General features: G+C 46.9%; 1 protein-coding gene and 1 long non-coding RNA gene across 2 annotated transcripts in view; one reads left to right on the top strand and one right to left on the bottom strand.

The window, feature by feature from the left end:
* The window catches only part of ATF3 (activating transcription factor 3), a 55,138-nt gene that overhangs the window by 27,127 nt on the left and 14,561 nt on the right, over nucleotides 1-13,450 (top strand). The window lies entirely within an intron of this gene.
* LOC109570411 (uncharacterized) lies at nucleotides 2,311-6,237 on the bottom strand. Its single transcript, XR_002182470.2, has 3 exons — nucleotides 5,164-6,237; nucleotides 4,011-4,129; nucleotides 2,311-3,785 (listed from the first exon to the last, which is right to left on the bottom strand). It is a non-coding gene; the product is annotated as an uncharacterized lncRNA (long non-coding RNA).

The following is a 13,450-nucleotide window of genomic DNA, read 5'->3' as shown; positions in this document are numbered from 1 at the left end:
TTTTTTTTTTTGTCCTAAGTCCTCAAAACCCAGTGTGCATTTTACACTTTCAGCACATCTTTATTTGAATTAGTGGTCAATAGCCACCTGCAGCAGGCGGCTATCGTATTGGACAGCAATGCTCTAGATTTTGACAAAATTGCCCAGACTCTTCCTTCAACTTCTAGTCTGTACAACAGAGATAACTCTCCCTGCCCAGATCCCTTCCCAGGGCTGTATGGGACACACAGGGGCTAATGGGTGTAGGTCCTTCACAGGCCCCCACCTGAGGAGAGAGAAGACAGTGTTGTTGGCACCTGTGAGCAGAATTAACCCATCAGCTTATCACTGGGTCATCTGGACTCGGCATGCACTAAACTAAGTGGAAGTATGGCAGCGCCACAGACATAGGCTTCCCTGATGGCTCAGTTGGTAAAGAATCTGCCTGCAATGCAGGAGACCCCGGTTCAATTTCTGGGTGGGGAAGATCCCCTGGAGAAGGGATAGGCTACCCACTCCAGTATTCTTGGGCTTCCCTTGTGGCTCAGCTGGTGAAGAATTGGCCTACAATGCAGGAGACCTGGGTTCGATCCCTGGGTTGGGAAGATCCCCTGGACAAGGGAATGGCTACCCACTCCAGTATTCTGGCCTGGAAAATTCCTTGGACTGTATGGTCCATGGAGTCGAAAAGAGTCAGACATGACCAAGCAACTTTCACTTCACTTAGATTTCACAACAAAAATCAGAGTAATAAAGATGAGACGACCAACTGTGGTTTCTCCATCCACTATGACAATCGTTCTATTTGTTTTCAAGTTGAAAGGATATTTCAATACTATCCCAAGCATCCAGAGATGGTAAGATGAAACAAACGAGCTTCTTGCTCCCAAGGAACTCATAAACAGTGAGGGAATACATACAAAAATGTATAAGAACCAAATAGATGTGTTTCCCTGGGATTCTTGTTTGCAGGTGTCAGAAAACCCAATTCCAAATAGCTTACGCAAAAAGGAGGGATTTACTGGCTCAGATAACTGAAAAGTGCTCGGTACCTGTGACTGGAGGCCCACCTAGCTGCAGAGCCTCTCACATTCTCTATCTCCTGCTCCATGTGACAACCCCAGCAACCTCTGGCTCACAGCAGTCCCCCACGCCCGTCACTGACACATTCAAGTCTGGCAGGAAAGGGAGTGAGTTGCCTCAGTCAACCGTTCCCAACAGCTCCTTAGCTCTGATTGGGTCCTGAGCAGGTTCCTGGACCAATCACCGTGGTCCCTGGCAAGGGGCGTGGCTTTCCCAGAGGAAAACTGGGAAACCTAAATTGGGGTGGATGGATGTTGAATGGCCAAGAAACAACAATATCGACTACGAATTATGGGAACACAGAATAAATGTTACCAGGGCTGGCTCCGTGAATATGTGATCTGCCATCCCACTCTTTAAAGGTCCCACGTTTAAAGCTCCGCTGTCACAGTTTGAAATTCTTAATCATTTTTGAACAAGGAGATTCATGCTTTCATTTACATTACAAATTCATAGCTCATCCTGGTTGGGACTAAAAATGTATACATGAGAAAGTGACTTTGGAACTGGATTTTGAAAGATAAAACACAATAGCAATTTTCCAGGCAGAGAGGTCTGGGTTGTGGGGAAAAGGAGGAAATTCCAGGCAGAAGGGTCAGCATAGGCAACAGCATAGTGATGTGAAAGGCTCAGTGAAAAGCTGAAACTCCTAGCCCCTCAAGTGGTTGGGACGGATAGTGCTGGTGGGAGTGACCCCAGCTGAGCTGGAAAGAGGGGCCGAGAAGGACCTGGAGTGGCAAGTCAGGAGGTTGGCAGATACAAGCCAAGTGAATTGCAACCTCAGAGAAAATGTATTTTTAAAACCTATAGTATTCCAAATGATCCTTACAAAATAACTGCCCAATTTTCCACCTTTTTCTTCTGCTCCAGACTAAAGCTAACTTTTCACTGTGTAATATTAGCAATCTACTGATCCTTATCATCAGCGTGTTAGCAAGGTTAGCATTCCACCTCTGTGACTTCACGATCCAAGTATTTATGAATCAGAGAGATGTTTCTAAGAACGTGTTTTCCAATTGTTTACTTTATAGCAATAATAGTGTGCTTTAATTACAAAGATGACGTTTTTAAATCTAAATAGAACCCGTCTCAATTGCGTGGGAGTGCATTGCTTTGGTGATAAAGGAGAAACACAGACAGTGACTCAGGTAGAACACTGTTTCATTTTCATTTCGTGTTTCCCTTAGTTCTACATGTCAGGACATGTAGCAGAGCCAAAGCAGAGGTGCGCTGTGGGGAATGTGAAAATTAAAACTAAAGCTTTTTATGGAAGAGTGAAAGTACATGGTCCCCATTCGCCCAGCCTCTCCCCTTTCGAGGCCAAAATGAAAGGGGAAAAAAAGGTGTTGGCTTCCTTCCAGCACATAGACAATGAGCTGGTAAAGGTCAGTATTTTGTTGCCTAATTCTTTTTAAAAAAAAAGTGTGATGGAGACAACATTGGTTCTTCTGAATTGAGAATCCTTTTGAGTTCCACACCAGCTTTATTTTAAATTAAATGTAAGAAGATAAATCAATGTTCAGGTATCTGCTAAGTGCCAAATGTGGTGCCTTTGTCTGCCTTGTTCTTTCTTTTCCTAGCACCTTGAACAATATATGGTATGAAGCAGGCATTTAAGAAATATTTGATGAATAAGTCAATGAATTTATTGCCCACAGTAATCTTATGTGGCAAGTTTTCAGATCAGAAAACGGAGGCCAAGACTATGAGCTAGAAATTGAGGGAAAGAGATAGTCTGTCTGGGCAGGGGGTGTGTCCCAGGCTGGCAGAGATAACATGAGGCTTCCTTGATGATTAACTTTTATGCAACAGGTAGGTATCTCTTCTGTAGACTCCTTGGTCAACAGAAAATGACATTAAGAGAAAAGGGGCTTTTAAAGTGTCACATCCTCATCGTGGTCATCATCATCGTCATTGACTGTAAACATAGAGCTTAAGATCAGAGAATTGAAGAACAGTTTAAAAAATTCAGAATTTATACCACTATATTTATATAAGTGAGGTAAGAGACCTAGGTTCAGTCCCTGGGTGGGGAAGATCCCCTGGAGAAGGAAATGGCAACTCCCTCCAGTATTTTTGCCTGGAGAATCCCCTGGACAGAGGAGCCTGGCAGCTACATGTAGTCCACGGGGTTGCAAAGAGTCGGACACATGCAAGTGAGGGGCAGCCCTCCAAATGGAATAAGTTCCACATGAATGAAGGAACTTCAACTTCGCAGTGGAAAGAGGGGACAAGCAGTGACTCCACTTTCAGTCCACATAAGAGCATTATGGTTTGTGGATAATTTTTATTTTGGATGAACAACACACAAGAGTGGGGTACCACCATCTCCTCGGTTCGTCTGGCCTTCCATCCTGACCAGTTGCGGCTTTCTGACGCCTCCGCCTGCAGCCTCCTCTCCCATCCAGTCCCCCCTTGGTCCTGTACCAGCAGTTCTCCTAAACAGCATTTGCCATGTCCATCCACTGCCGAAAAACCCTGTGACCCACCTCTCCCCCTTTGTCCTGGGACACAATCCGAACTGATTATTACAACGTTCAAGGCCGGTCACAGTCTGTCCCCCCCGCACTAGCTCCCAATCCCCTTCCCCTCCGCGCACATGCCTGCTCAACAGCTGCTTCACCATTCTCCAGACCTGCTGTGGGCTTTCACAATTCTGAGTTCTCACTCACGGCATGCACATCTCCTGTGTGCCAAGTCCGTGTCTGCAACAGTGCAAGGAGCTGGGGATGAATAGACAGGTGAGCAGGGTGCTGTCTCTGACTCCCTGGCACCCACTGCCTCTGCCTCTGCTTCTCTCTATGCCTGGAATGCTCCCCTCCTCCCCTGTCCAGAAAATGCTCAGCTTCAACATTTGAGCTCAAAAGTCACTTTGTCTATCAGCCTCTGCCAGCTCTGCCAGGCAGAGCTTTCCTGCCCCACTTTAGCCCTTATGACATCAGCTTTACCTGTTGTCAAAGTCTGTCTCTCCGTGAGCTGTGAGCATCTTCCACAGAGGGCAGCAGCACCGTGTATCTGCAGCTCTCATCATAACCACCCAGCACATCGTTAAGTATCCATTAAACGTCTGCTGAAATAAACAACCGCTATGTGCTGGATACAGTTTCAGGCATCTTCATTTGCCACCTAAACAAGATTTTAAACTCTTCAAGGGCAAAGGATACTCTGGCATTGCCCTTGTAATCCCGAGATGTCTAAACATACTGCCAAGCACATGATCTGGCAATAGCACAGAATCTGAAGGATTGACTGGTAGGTATACAACTCACCGGAGTGACTCACTCCACCCTCAGCCACTCCAGTTTCAAGTACAAGTTCATCATCAGATGATTTCAGTTCATCATATTTTGGGAAACTGAACAAAAGTCCGAAAAGCCCTACTCAGTTTACTCAGTCAATAGCCGGGCTTATATTTGTGGTTAAAGCAAATTATGGAATAATTGCAAATTTGGCAGACAGGATAGTATCACGAGGGCACAGGGATCTGGAATTTGTCACATGGGAGACTTTTGAGACTTTAGGAGTATGGTAAGGTCCACACTAGAATGTTCCAGGCATTCAACAAGACTTGGGAGGGTGGGGGGGTGGGGGGAGGCTTTTCAACAAGAGAGGCAAGTCTAAAGGAAAATGAGCACATTTTAAAACTCTCTAAGATTTGGGGGGTAGTGGAACTTAATAGAAGTTTTGAATGGAATTAGACCCGTGTTTGAGTCAAGTGCCTAAGATTCAACCTTTCTGAGCTTTGGTTTCCTCATCGATAAAGCTGAAATAATAATACCTGCCTCACGGGGTTAGTACAAGGATGAAAATAAGATACTGGATACTTTTTAAAGTGCTTACCATTGTGTCTGGCGTGTAGCGTGTGCTCAGTATATAGTAATCGCTAAATATGACCTAGCCTCCCATTGATTTTTTTATTTCTTTTAAAAATCAGTCAGTAAGTCGACCTGACAGATGGCGTTTTTCATCGGGCTCTAGACATTTCTGATGTATCAGGGTTCTTTATGATGTATAGGCTTCAAGAGGAAGGCAAGGGAAGGACAGCAGTGTAGGTCCAAGGTTCTCTCCACCACCCCTGCCTCCCACCCCTCTGCCACTCACCTTTCAGCTCCAGGGATGTTGCACGTGGTCAGTCAGGACGCCCCCAAAAGGTTGCCCACCCCTCTGTTCTTTATCTTGACCCCATCTTAGCAAATGGAGCATCTTCTGGGGCACAGGGCAAGCAGGTAGCTCAGAAGTCTTCTGTTAAGCTTCCTTTCAATGTAAGAATTTATGATTCTGCACACTAAGTGAAATAATTCAGAGGAAGACAAATGTCATGTGATATCACTTATATGTGGAATCTAAAATACGACACAAATGAACATGTCTATGGAACAGAAACAGACTCACAGACACAGAGAATGGACTTGTGGTTGCCAAGGGCAGGGGGGAAGGATGAGGCGTTTGGGATGAGCAGAGTCAAGCTATCATATATAGGGTGGATAAACAAGGTCCCACCGTATGATGGCTCAGCTGGTGAAAGAATCTGCCTGCAGTGTGGGAGACCAAGGTTCGATCCCTGGTTGGGAAGATCCCCTGGAGAAGGGAACGGCTCCCAGCTCCAGTGCTCTGGCCTGGAGAATCCCGTGGACTGTAAAGTCCACGGGGTCACAGAGTCAGACACGACTGAGGGACTTTCACTTTCACTTCACCGTGTAGCACGGGGAACTACGTTCAGTGTCCCGTGATAAACCCTAATGGAAAAGAATATGAAAAAGAATATACATAACTGGATCACAACAGCAGATACTCAAACACCGTAAATCAACTATATTTCAATAAAATAAAAACAATTTATGGTTTGTACAAGAGCCACTTTTCCTCTGTGAGTCCAACATCCCACTGCATCCAATCAGGACACTGAACCTTGTCAGAGCTCCCCAAGTGTTCCTGTGAGCATTTGCTGAGAGGCAGTAGGTGTCACGGTCAAGCACCCTGACTTGGGAGCCAGCCTAAGTTTAGGTGAAAGTCGCTCAGTCATGTCCGACTCTTTGCGACCCATGGATTATACAGTCCACCGAATTCTCCACACCAGAATACTGGAGTGAGTGAGGAGCCTTTCCCTTCTCCGGGGGATCTTCCCAACCCAGGGATCGAACCCAGGTCTCCCGCATTGTGGGCAGATTCTTTACCAGCTGAGCCATAAGGGAAGCCCACTTGGGAGCCAGCCTACTTGAGCTCAAATCCTGTTCTACCACTCAATAGCTGTGCAACCTCTGTCAATTATTTACTCTCTCTCTGCTTCAGTTTCCTCATCTACAAAACAGAGATGTCCACAGTAATTACCTAGTAGGGCTGTTATGAGGATGACAGTCACTAACTGCATGTAAAGGGCTTAGCCCATAGTCTGGAACACTGTGAGTGCTACACAACAGCCTTTGCTCATATTACTTTATATTTAAAGGCACTTAAGAGAGGGAACTTTTCATACTGTTCATGTGGTTCTCAAGGCAAGAGTACTGAAGTGGTTTGCCATTCCCTTCTCCAGTGGGCCACAAAGAATGCTCAAACTACCGCACAATTGCACTCATCTCACACGCTAGTAATGCTTAAAATTCTCCAAGCCAGGCTTCAGCAGTACGTGAACCGTGAACTTCCAGATGTTCAAGCTGGTTTTAGAAAAGGCAGAGGAACCAGAGATCAAATTGCCAACATCCGCTGGATCATGGAAATAGCAAGAGAGTTCCAGAAAAACATGTATTTCTGCTTTATTGACTATGCCAAAGCCTTTGACTGTGTGGATCACAATAACTGTGGAAAATTCTTCAAGAGATGGGAATACCAGACCACCTGACCTGCCTCTTGAGAAACCTTCCTTCAGGTCAGGAAGCAACAGTTAGAAGTGGACATGGAACAACAGCCTGGTTCCAAATATGAAAAGGAGTCCGTCAAGGCTGTATATTGTTATCCTGCTTATTTAACTTCTATGCAGAGTACATCATGAGAAACGCTGGGCTGGAAGAAGCACAAGCTGGAATCAAGATTGCTGGGAGAAATATCAATAACCTCAGATATGCAGATGGGAGAAGGCAACGGCAACCCACTCCAGTACTCTTGCCTGGAAAATCCCATGGATGGAGGAGCCTGGTGGGCTGCAGTCCATGGGGTCGCTAAGAGTTGGACACGACTGAGCGACTTCCCTTTCAATTTTCACTTTCATGCATTGGAGAAGGAAATGGCAACCCACTCCAGTGTTCTTGCCTGGAGAATCCCAGGGACTTGGGAGCCTTGTGGGCTGCCATCTATGGGGGTGCACAGAGTCCGACATGACTGAAGCGACTTAGCAGCAGCAGCAGATATGCAGATGACACCACCCTTATGACAGAAAGTGAAGAGGAACTAAAAAGCCTCTTGATGAAAGTGAAAGAGGAGAGTGAAAAAGTTGGCTTAAAGCTCAACATTCAGAAAACGAAGATCATGGCATCTGGTCCCATCATTTCATGGGAAATAGATGGGGAAACAGTGGAAACAGTGGCTGATTTTATTTTGGGGGGCTTCAAAATCACTGCAGATGGTGACTGCAGCCATGAAATTAAAAGACGCTTACTCCTTGGAAGGAAAGTTATGACCAACCTAGATAGCATATTCAAAAGCAGAGACATTATTTTGCCAACAAAGGTCCGTCTAGTCAAGGCTATGGTTTTTCCAGTGGTCATGTGTGAGAGTTGAACTGTGAAGAAGGCTGAGCGCCGAAGAATTGATGCTTTTGAACTGTGGTGTTGGAGAAGACTCTTGAGAGTCCCTTGGACTGCAAGGAGATCCAACCAGTCCATCCTAAAGGAGACCAGTCCTGGGTGTTCACTGGAAGGACTGATGCTAAAGCTGAAACTCCAATACTTATGCCACCTCATGGGAAGAGTTGACTCATTGGAAAAGACCCTGATGCAGGGAGGGATTCGGGGCAGGAGGAGAAAGGGGATGACAGAGGATGAGATGGCTGGATGGCATCACCGACTCGATGGAGATAAATTTGAGTAAACTCCGGGGGTTGGTGATGGACAGGGGGACCTGGCGTGCTTCGATTCATGCGGTCTCAAAGAGTCGGACACGACTGAGTGACTGAACTGAACTGAACTGAAGAGAGGGAACAAATCCCCGCCAGGGTCCTAGGAGTTTAATTTTTGGTAACCCATCCCAAGCCCAAAATGTATTTGATGTCTTTTTCCTTTCCTTAAAAATTCTTCTGTGACATATTTAAATTCAACATACCCACATTTGTCTCATATAAAAGAATATTTAAGGCACATATTAATTAAGACAGATGCCCTCCAGCAAGATGCCCTCTATCTACTGCCTGGCTCTGGCGTCCAAAAGTGAAGCCACGAATCATGCCCAGTTTGATGCAAGCAGATGATTTCCAAGGTCTTTTTGGCACTGGTGTTTTGTAGTTTGGAAAATCAGTGTCACCAGACTCCAGGGACCTGCTCCAGTGGCTGCCTACCTGGCATCACCCATGTTTCCCATGCTGCTGAGCTGGCATAGATTTTACACCAGAGCTGAGGTGTGATCTGTGCCATAGGGAGCAATTGCCCGGAAGGCACAGTTGCTCCAGCTGTTCTGCCTCTGTGTCACTCACCCGTGCCACAGACCCGATTGTCTATTTTAAGGTGGATACACAGAAAATAAAGGAGGCTGGCAAAGAAGTGAGCGTGTGTGCATGTCAAGTCGTTTCAGTCATGTCTGACTCTTTACGACCCCATGGACCATAGCCTGTCGGGCTCCTCTGTCCATGGGATTCTCCAGGCAAGAATACTGGAGTGGGTTGCCATGCCATCCTCCAGGGGATCTTCCCGACCCAGGGATTGAACCTGTGTCTCTTCATCTCCTGCATTGGCAGCTGGGTTCTTTACCACAAGTACCACCTGGGAAGCCCAAAGTAGTGAGTGGAAGGATTAAAGGAGACGCTTCATGGGATAAGTTCCTGCAGGAGTTTTTTGTTTGGATGCTTAAGAACCAAGAAAAACGCACCGGTAATCACGATCATTCGGGATCCTCCCATCTTCCACTACGCCCCGTGTAGCACTTCTCTAACTCCGTGCAAGCCACCTGGACAATGATGGAATCTGACACCTCTCCCCCTAATAAAGATTTAAATCTACTGCTAAATGTGTACAGCACTCTAGCAGCACTCTGCTAAAGGTAGGGGAATGACTAAATAAATCATATCACCACCACCGGCCATTAAAAATTATGGTAACAAGAGTTACCATTATGGTAACCAGACAGCAGTGACCTCTGGGAGGTAGAGAGAGGCAGGCGCAATCAGGAATGGTGGCATGGGGCTTCTAAGGACTTGATCTGGTGGGCTACTTCTTTACTCAAATGATAGGTCCTTGAAGTTTTACTATTAAAATGAGTACACATGTTCTATAATCATCTGTATGTGTGCTACATTTCACAATAAAATGAACAACACTTTTGAAAAGAAATAATTATGGTAATGAAGACCATATTCAATTCAAAGTAATAAGCAAAAGAGCAAATTTCAACATTGCTTGCAATCCCAATCACAATTCTGTTTTTAAAAATCATAGGCATGAGAAAGAAGACCAGAGGGAAACACACCAAAATGCTAATAATGCTGAGATGATGGGTAATCTTTTTCTGTTGCTCATTTCCCAAATTTTCATAATGATTAAAAAAAATTATACTAAATCCTCCAAAGGAATCTTTAAAAGTACGATTTTTAAAATTCTTTTTTTTTAAATTTTATTTTATAAAATTATTTTCAAATGACTTTCACAGCTATTATCTCACTGCTTCTTTTGTAAAATATTTATCTATTTACTTTTGGCTGTGCTGGGTCTTCACTGCTGTGCGGGCTTTTCTCTAGTGGTGGCAAGAGGGGCTGTTCTCTAGTTGAGGTGCAAGGGCTTCTCGTTGCGATGCCTTCTGTGATTGTAAATCACAGGCTCTAGAGCATCCGGGCTTCAGTAGCTGCAGCACATGGGCTCAGCTGTCCTGCCGCACGTGGGATCTTCCTAGCCCAGGGGTCAAACCCGTGTCTCCTGCATTGGCAAGCGGATTCTTTACCACTGTGTCACCAGAGAAGCCGTATCTCATTACTTCTCGCATCAGTTTGGAGGGAGTCACTATTAAAGAGTCAATGAGTGTTTGTTAAGTCGCTTCAGTCATGTCTGACTCTCTGCTGCCCCATAGACTGTAACTCACCAGGCTCCTCTGTCCATAGGATTCTCCAGGCAGAATACTGGAGCAGGTTGCCATTTCCTCCTTCAGCTGATAATAAATATGAAATAAATTTTACAGACTGGAACATGGAAGAAGCATTTATGGCTTGCACTAAGTTACGCCATTGGCTGGAGGGGAAACTTCGACTGGGTCCCAGGTCTCCTGAGTCCTGATAATCCCTTGACTTAGGGGACTCAGGTGTCCTGGGGCTCCAGGATCCCCACTCTTAGGTGCAAAAAGCTGCTACCTAGGCTTTGGTCCTGTGGTCCAAAGTGGGTGTCTATGGCACAGAAGCTGGACTACACACCAGAAGGTCCCCAAAGATGCAATCTCTGCCTTGGGTACTCCTCTCACAGCCCCTCCTACCTAGCAAGGCACCAAGTTCATGGGTAAAACTCTTTGGAAATACTCCTTGGAAATGTTAAGAGAGAGAAGGAGGAGGAGGAGAAAGGAAGGAAAATGTGTGGATGGAAAGTGGGGATTGCTCTCACTGTTTTCTTTGTGGTGTCCTATCCCTGCTCCCCTGAAGATGGTCATTTCCTGGATGTAGCTCAACTTCATCAACAATTCTGCCACTGACTAGGCAGACAGAAGGGCTTCCCTAGAAGCTCAACTGGTAAAGAATCTGCCTGCAAGGCAGGAGACCCCAGTTCAATTCCTGGGTTGGGAAGATACCATGGAGAAGGCATAGCATAGGCTACCCTCTCCAGAATTCTTGAGCTTCCCTGGTAGCTCAGATGGTAAAAGAATCTGCCTGCAATGTTGAGACCTGGGTTCGATCCCTGGGTCGGGAAGTTCCCCTGGAGGAGGACATGGCCACCCACTCCAGTACTCTTACCTGCAGAATCCCATGGACAGAGGAGCCTGGTGGGCTGCAGCCCACGGGGCCGCAAAGACTCAGACACGACTGAAGTGACTGAGCACACACACAGGGAGACAGAATGGGCTCTGGGACTCAGGGGTTTCCCCAGAATGCCTCCCTTGATTGGTAATTAATGATTCCCCTACTGGAGACTGGCTGTGTGTCCCAACCTCAGGGAATCCTTATGTGTTAGATGCCATTATGAGGGCCGTTCTTCAGCTGAGGAAATTTAGGCAGAGAGTGAAATGACTTATCCAAGATGACACAGCTGAAGAAGTGTCACAAGATAATGGGCTGAATCCCAAATCAAAGTGCCACCTGCCACATTTCAGAGCCCACGATATGATGCCTCCTCGTGTTTCCTGAGGGAGAAGACTCATATTAGTAATTCCCCATGCAAATCCACTTGATAGAAAGTGTGGGTTTTGGAAAGCAGAAGAGAGAAGAACAGAATTCCCTTCCTGAGGTGCAGAAGTGGGCTGGGCCAGCAGGAGCGGGCTCCAAGTGCTCTTTCCCTGGCGTTTCACTTGGCTCTCTAGAGCTGCGAGCAAATATAATCTGGAGGTTTGAAGAAGAATAATGGAGGGTGGGGGAAGGAGTGGGAAGGGACTATTCCCTGGACTAAGAGGAAGGGCTAAAACTTTTAAATATATCTTGAACTTTTTCCCCCCTCTCTTTTGGCTCCCTGCAAATGTTTTGATGTTTAGATTCGGTTGCCACAGTGGGCTGTTTTTAGCTGCCTAGTTCCATCCCCTCCCCTTTTAACTTTTTCCCTTTCCTTTTGCACTTGCCCCAACATGAAGCTTCCAATTCTTATCTCACTCAGCAAAACATACTGGGGCTGGTTCTGAATGTGGATTCCCCAGGCGTTTTCTCCAGCGTAAAACCTCAGCAGTATTCAAGTCTCTGCTTAACCCTCTTTCATTGAGGATTAACCCCTTAAATAACTCTACCCAGGCTTCCTTCTCAGGGAGGGGACAGGCATTCTTTGCCTTGTGCAGAGAAGCCCTGTGGTCTGGGAATCCTCTCCTGCCCCTCCCTTAGATGATACACGGGTTGGGGTTCAAAAATCAGGGTAAACTGAGGACGCACCGAACTCAAGAATCGATCACCCCACCGGGGCACACACCCTGGGGCTGTTTCCTTCCCCGGCTCTTTCCCCGCTGTCTCTCTCCGACCTGGCAGGTTTCACAGTCCTCCTGCGGGCTGGGGGCAGGGAGGCACGCAGCAGTCGTTTTTGTTTTCCTTGGATAAGAGCTTCATTGACTAGAGTGTGGACTGACTTCTCTGTCAAGATTCTTATCGCTTTTCAAGTTTCCGTGAGAGGGCGACGCTCAGACTTCCGCGAACAGCTGACAGTCTTTCTACCCAGGTGTGACTTGGGTATTCAGAACCAAGAATGATTAGAATGAAGCAGGTTAAGGAAAGAAGCGGGAGGTACCATGGTAATAAAAAATAAACCAACCACGGGTTGTGGACTTCTCTGGCTTCATTACCCTTCTGTGGTATTGTGTTGCGGAGGCTGGTCTGGCTGTTTGTTTACCTACGCTCCAAGCTGAATTTCCTCTTAACGACAAGACATAAACCTCCACACATCTGGCTTGGGTGTATTAATGGATTCCTAGTTTAAAATGTAAACCGGTTAAAGATTTCTGTAGGCATTTCACAAAGGGGAAAAAAAACTAGTCGGGTAGCCTTCACGTGTTCTCCCCCATCTCCTTGTTTCGCTTTATAAGGGTGGTGTTTACTCGAGGGCAGTGGACGAGCATCTAGAAAAGATATGTAGAGACGCTCAAATAACTTTCATGCAAATTTGCAAACGCCCTTCCTCCTGCTCTCGCGGTGTTCTACGGGTTGTTAGGACACGCCCGGGGTTTACCTGGCTGCCCCGGGTCTACCTGCCGGTGCGTGGGCAGGAGGGCGGGGTGAAGAGGCGTGGAGCGGGGTGTGGGGACGTGGAGGTGGGGCCGGGAAGTCCGTTACCAGGGTGAAAAGTAAAGCAAAAACAACGGCCCCAAGCTTCCCGCTCGACTTCGCTGGAAATTCGCTGAGGTCCTAGGCGGCATCCCCTAGGACCCTGCGTAGGACCTCCAGGCTACACGACGGGCCGGGGGCGGGGGCGGGGGTGGGGTGGGGGACGACTTCCCAGGCCGCTCTCTGCGGGGTCCTGGGCCCGGAAGCTTGGGGGCGGGTATGTGTCCCGATGAGGCTCGGGTTCTGGGGAGCGGAATCAGGGTGCTGGGGACTCAGCTTTACCTATAGCTCTGAGGGTATCTATCCCAGGCCGCTGGGCAA

Source organism: Bos indicus, chromosome 16 (assembly GCF_029378745.1).
Source record: "Bos indicus isolate NIAB-ARS_2022 breed Sahiwal x Tharparkar chromosome 16, NIAB-ARS_B.indTharparkar_mat_pri_1.0, whole genome shotgun sequence".
Lineage (NCBI taxonomy): Eukaryota > Metazoa > Chordata > Mammalia > Artiodactyla > Bovidae > Bos > Bos indicus.
The sequence above is the reverse complement of the archived record's forward strand: the minus strand, read 5'-3'. Positions and strand labels throughout refer to the sequence as shown.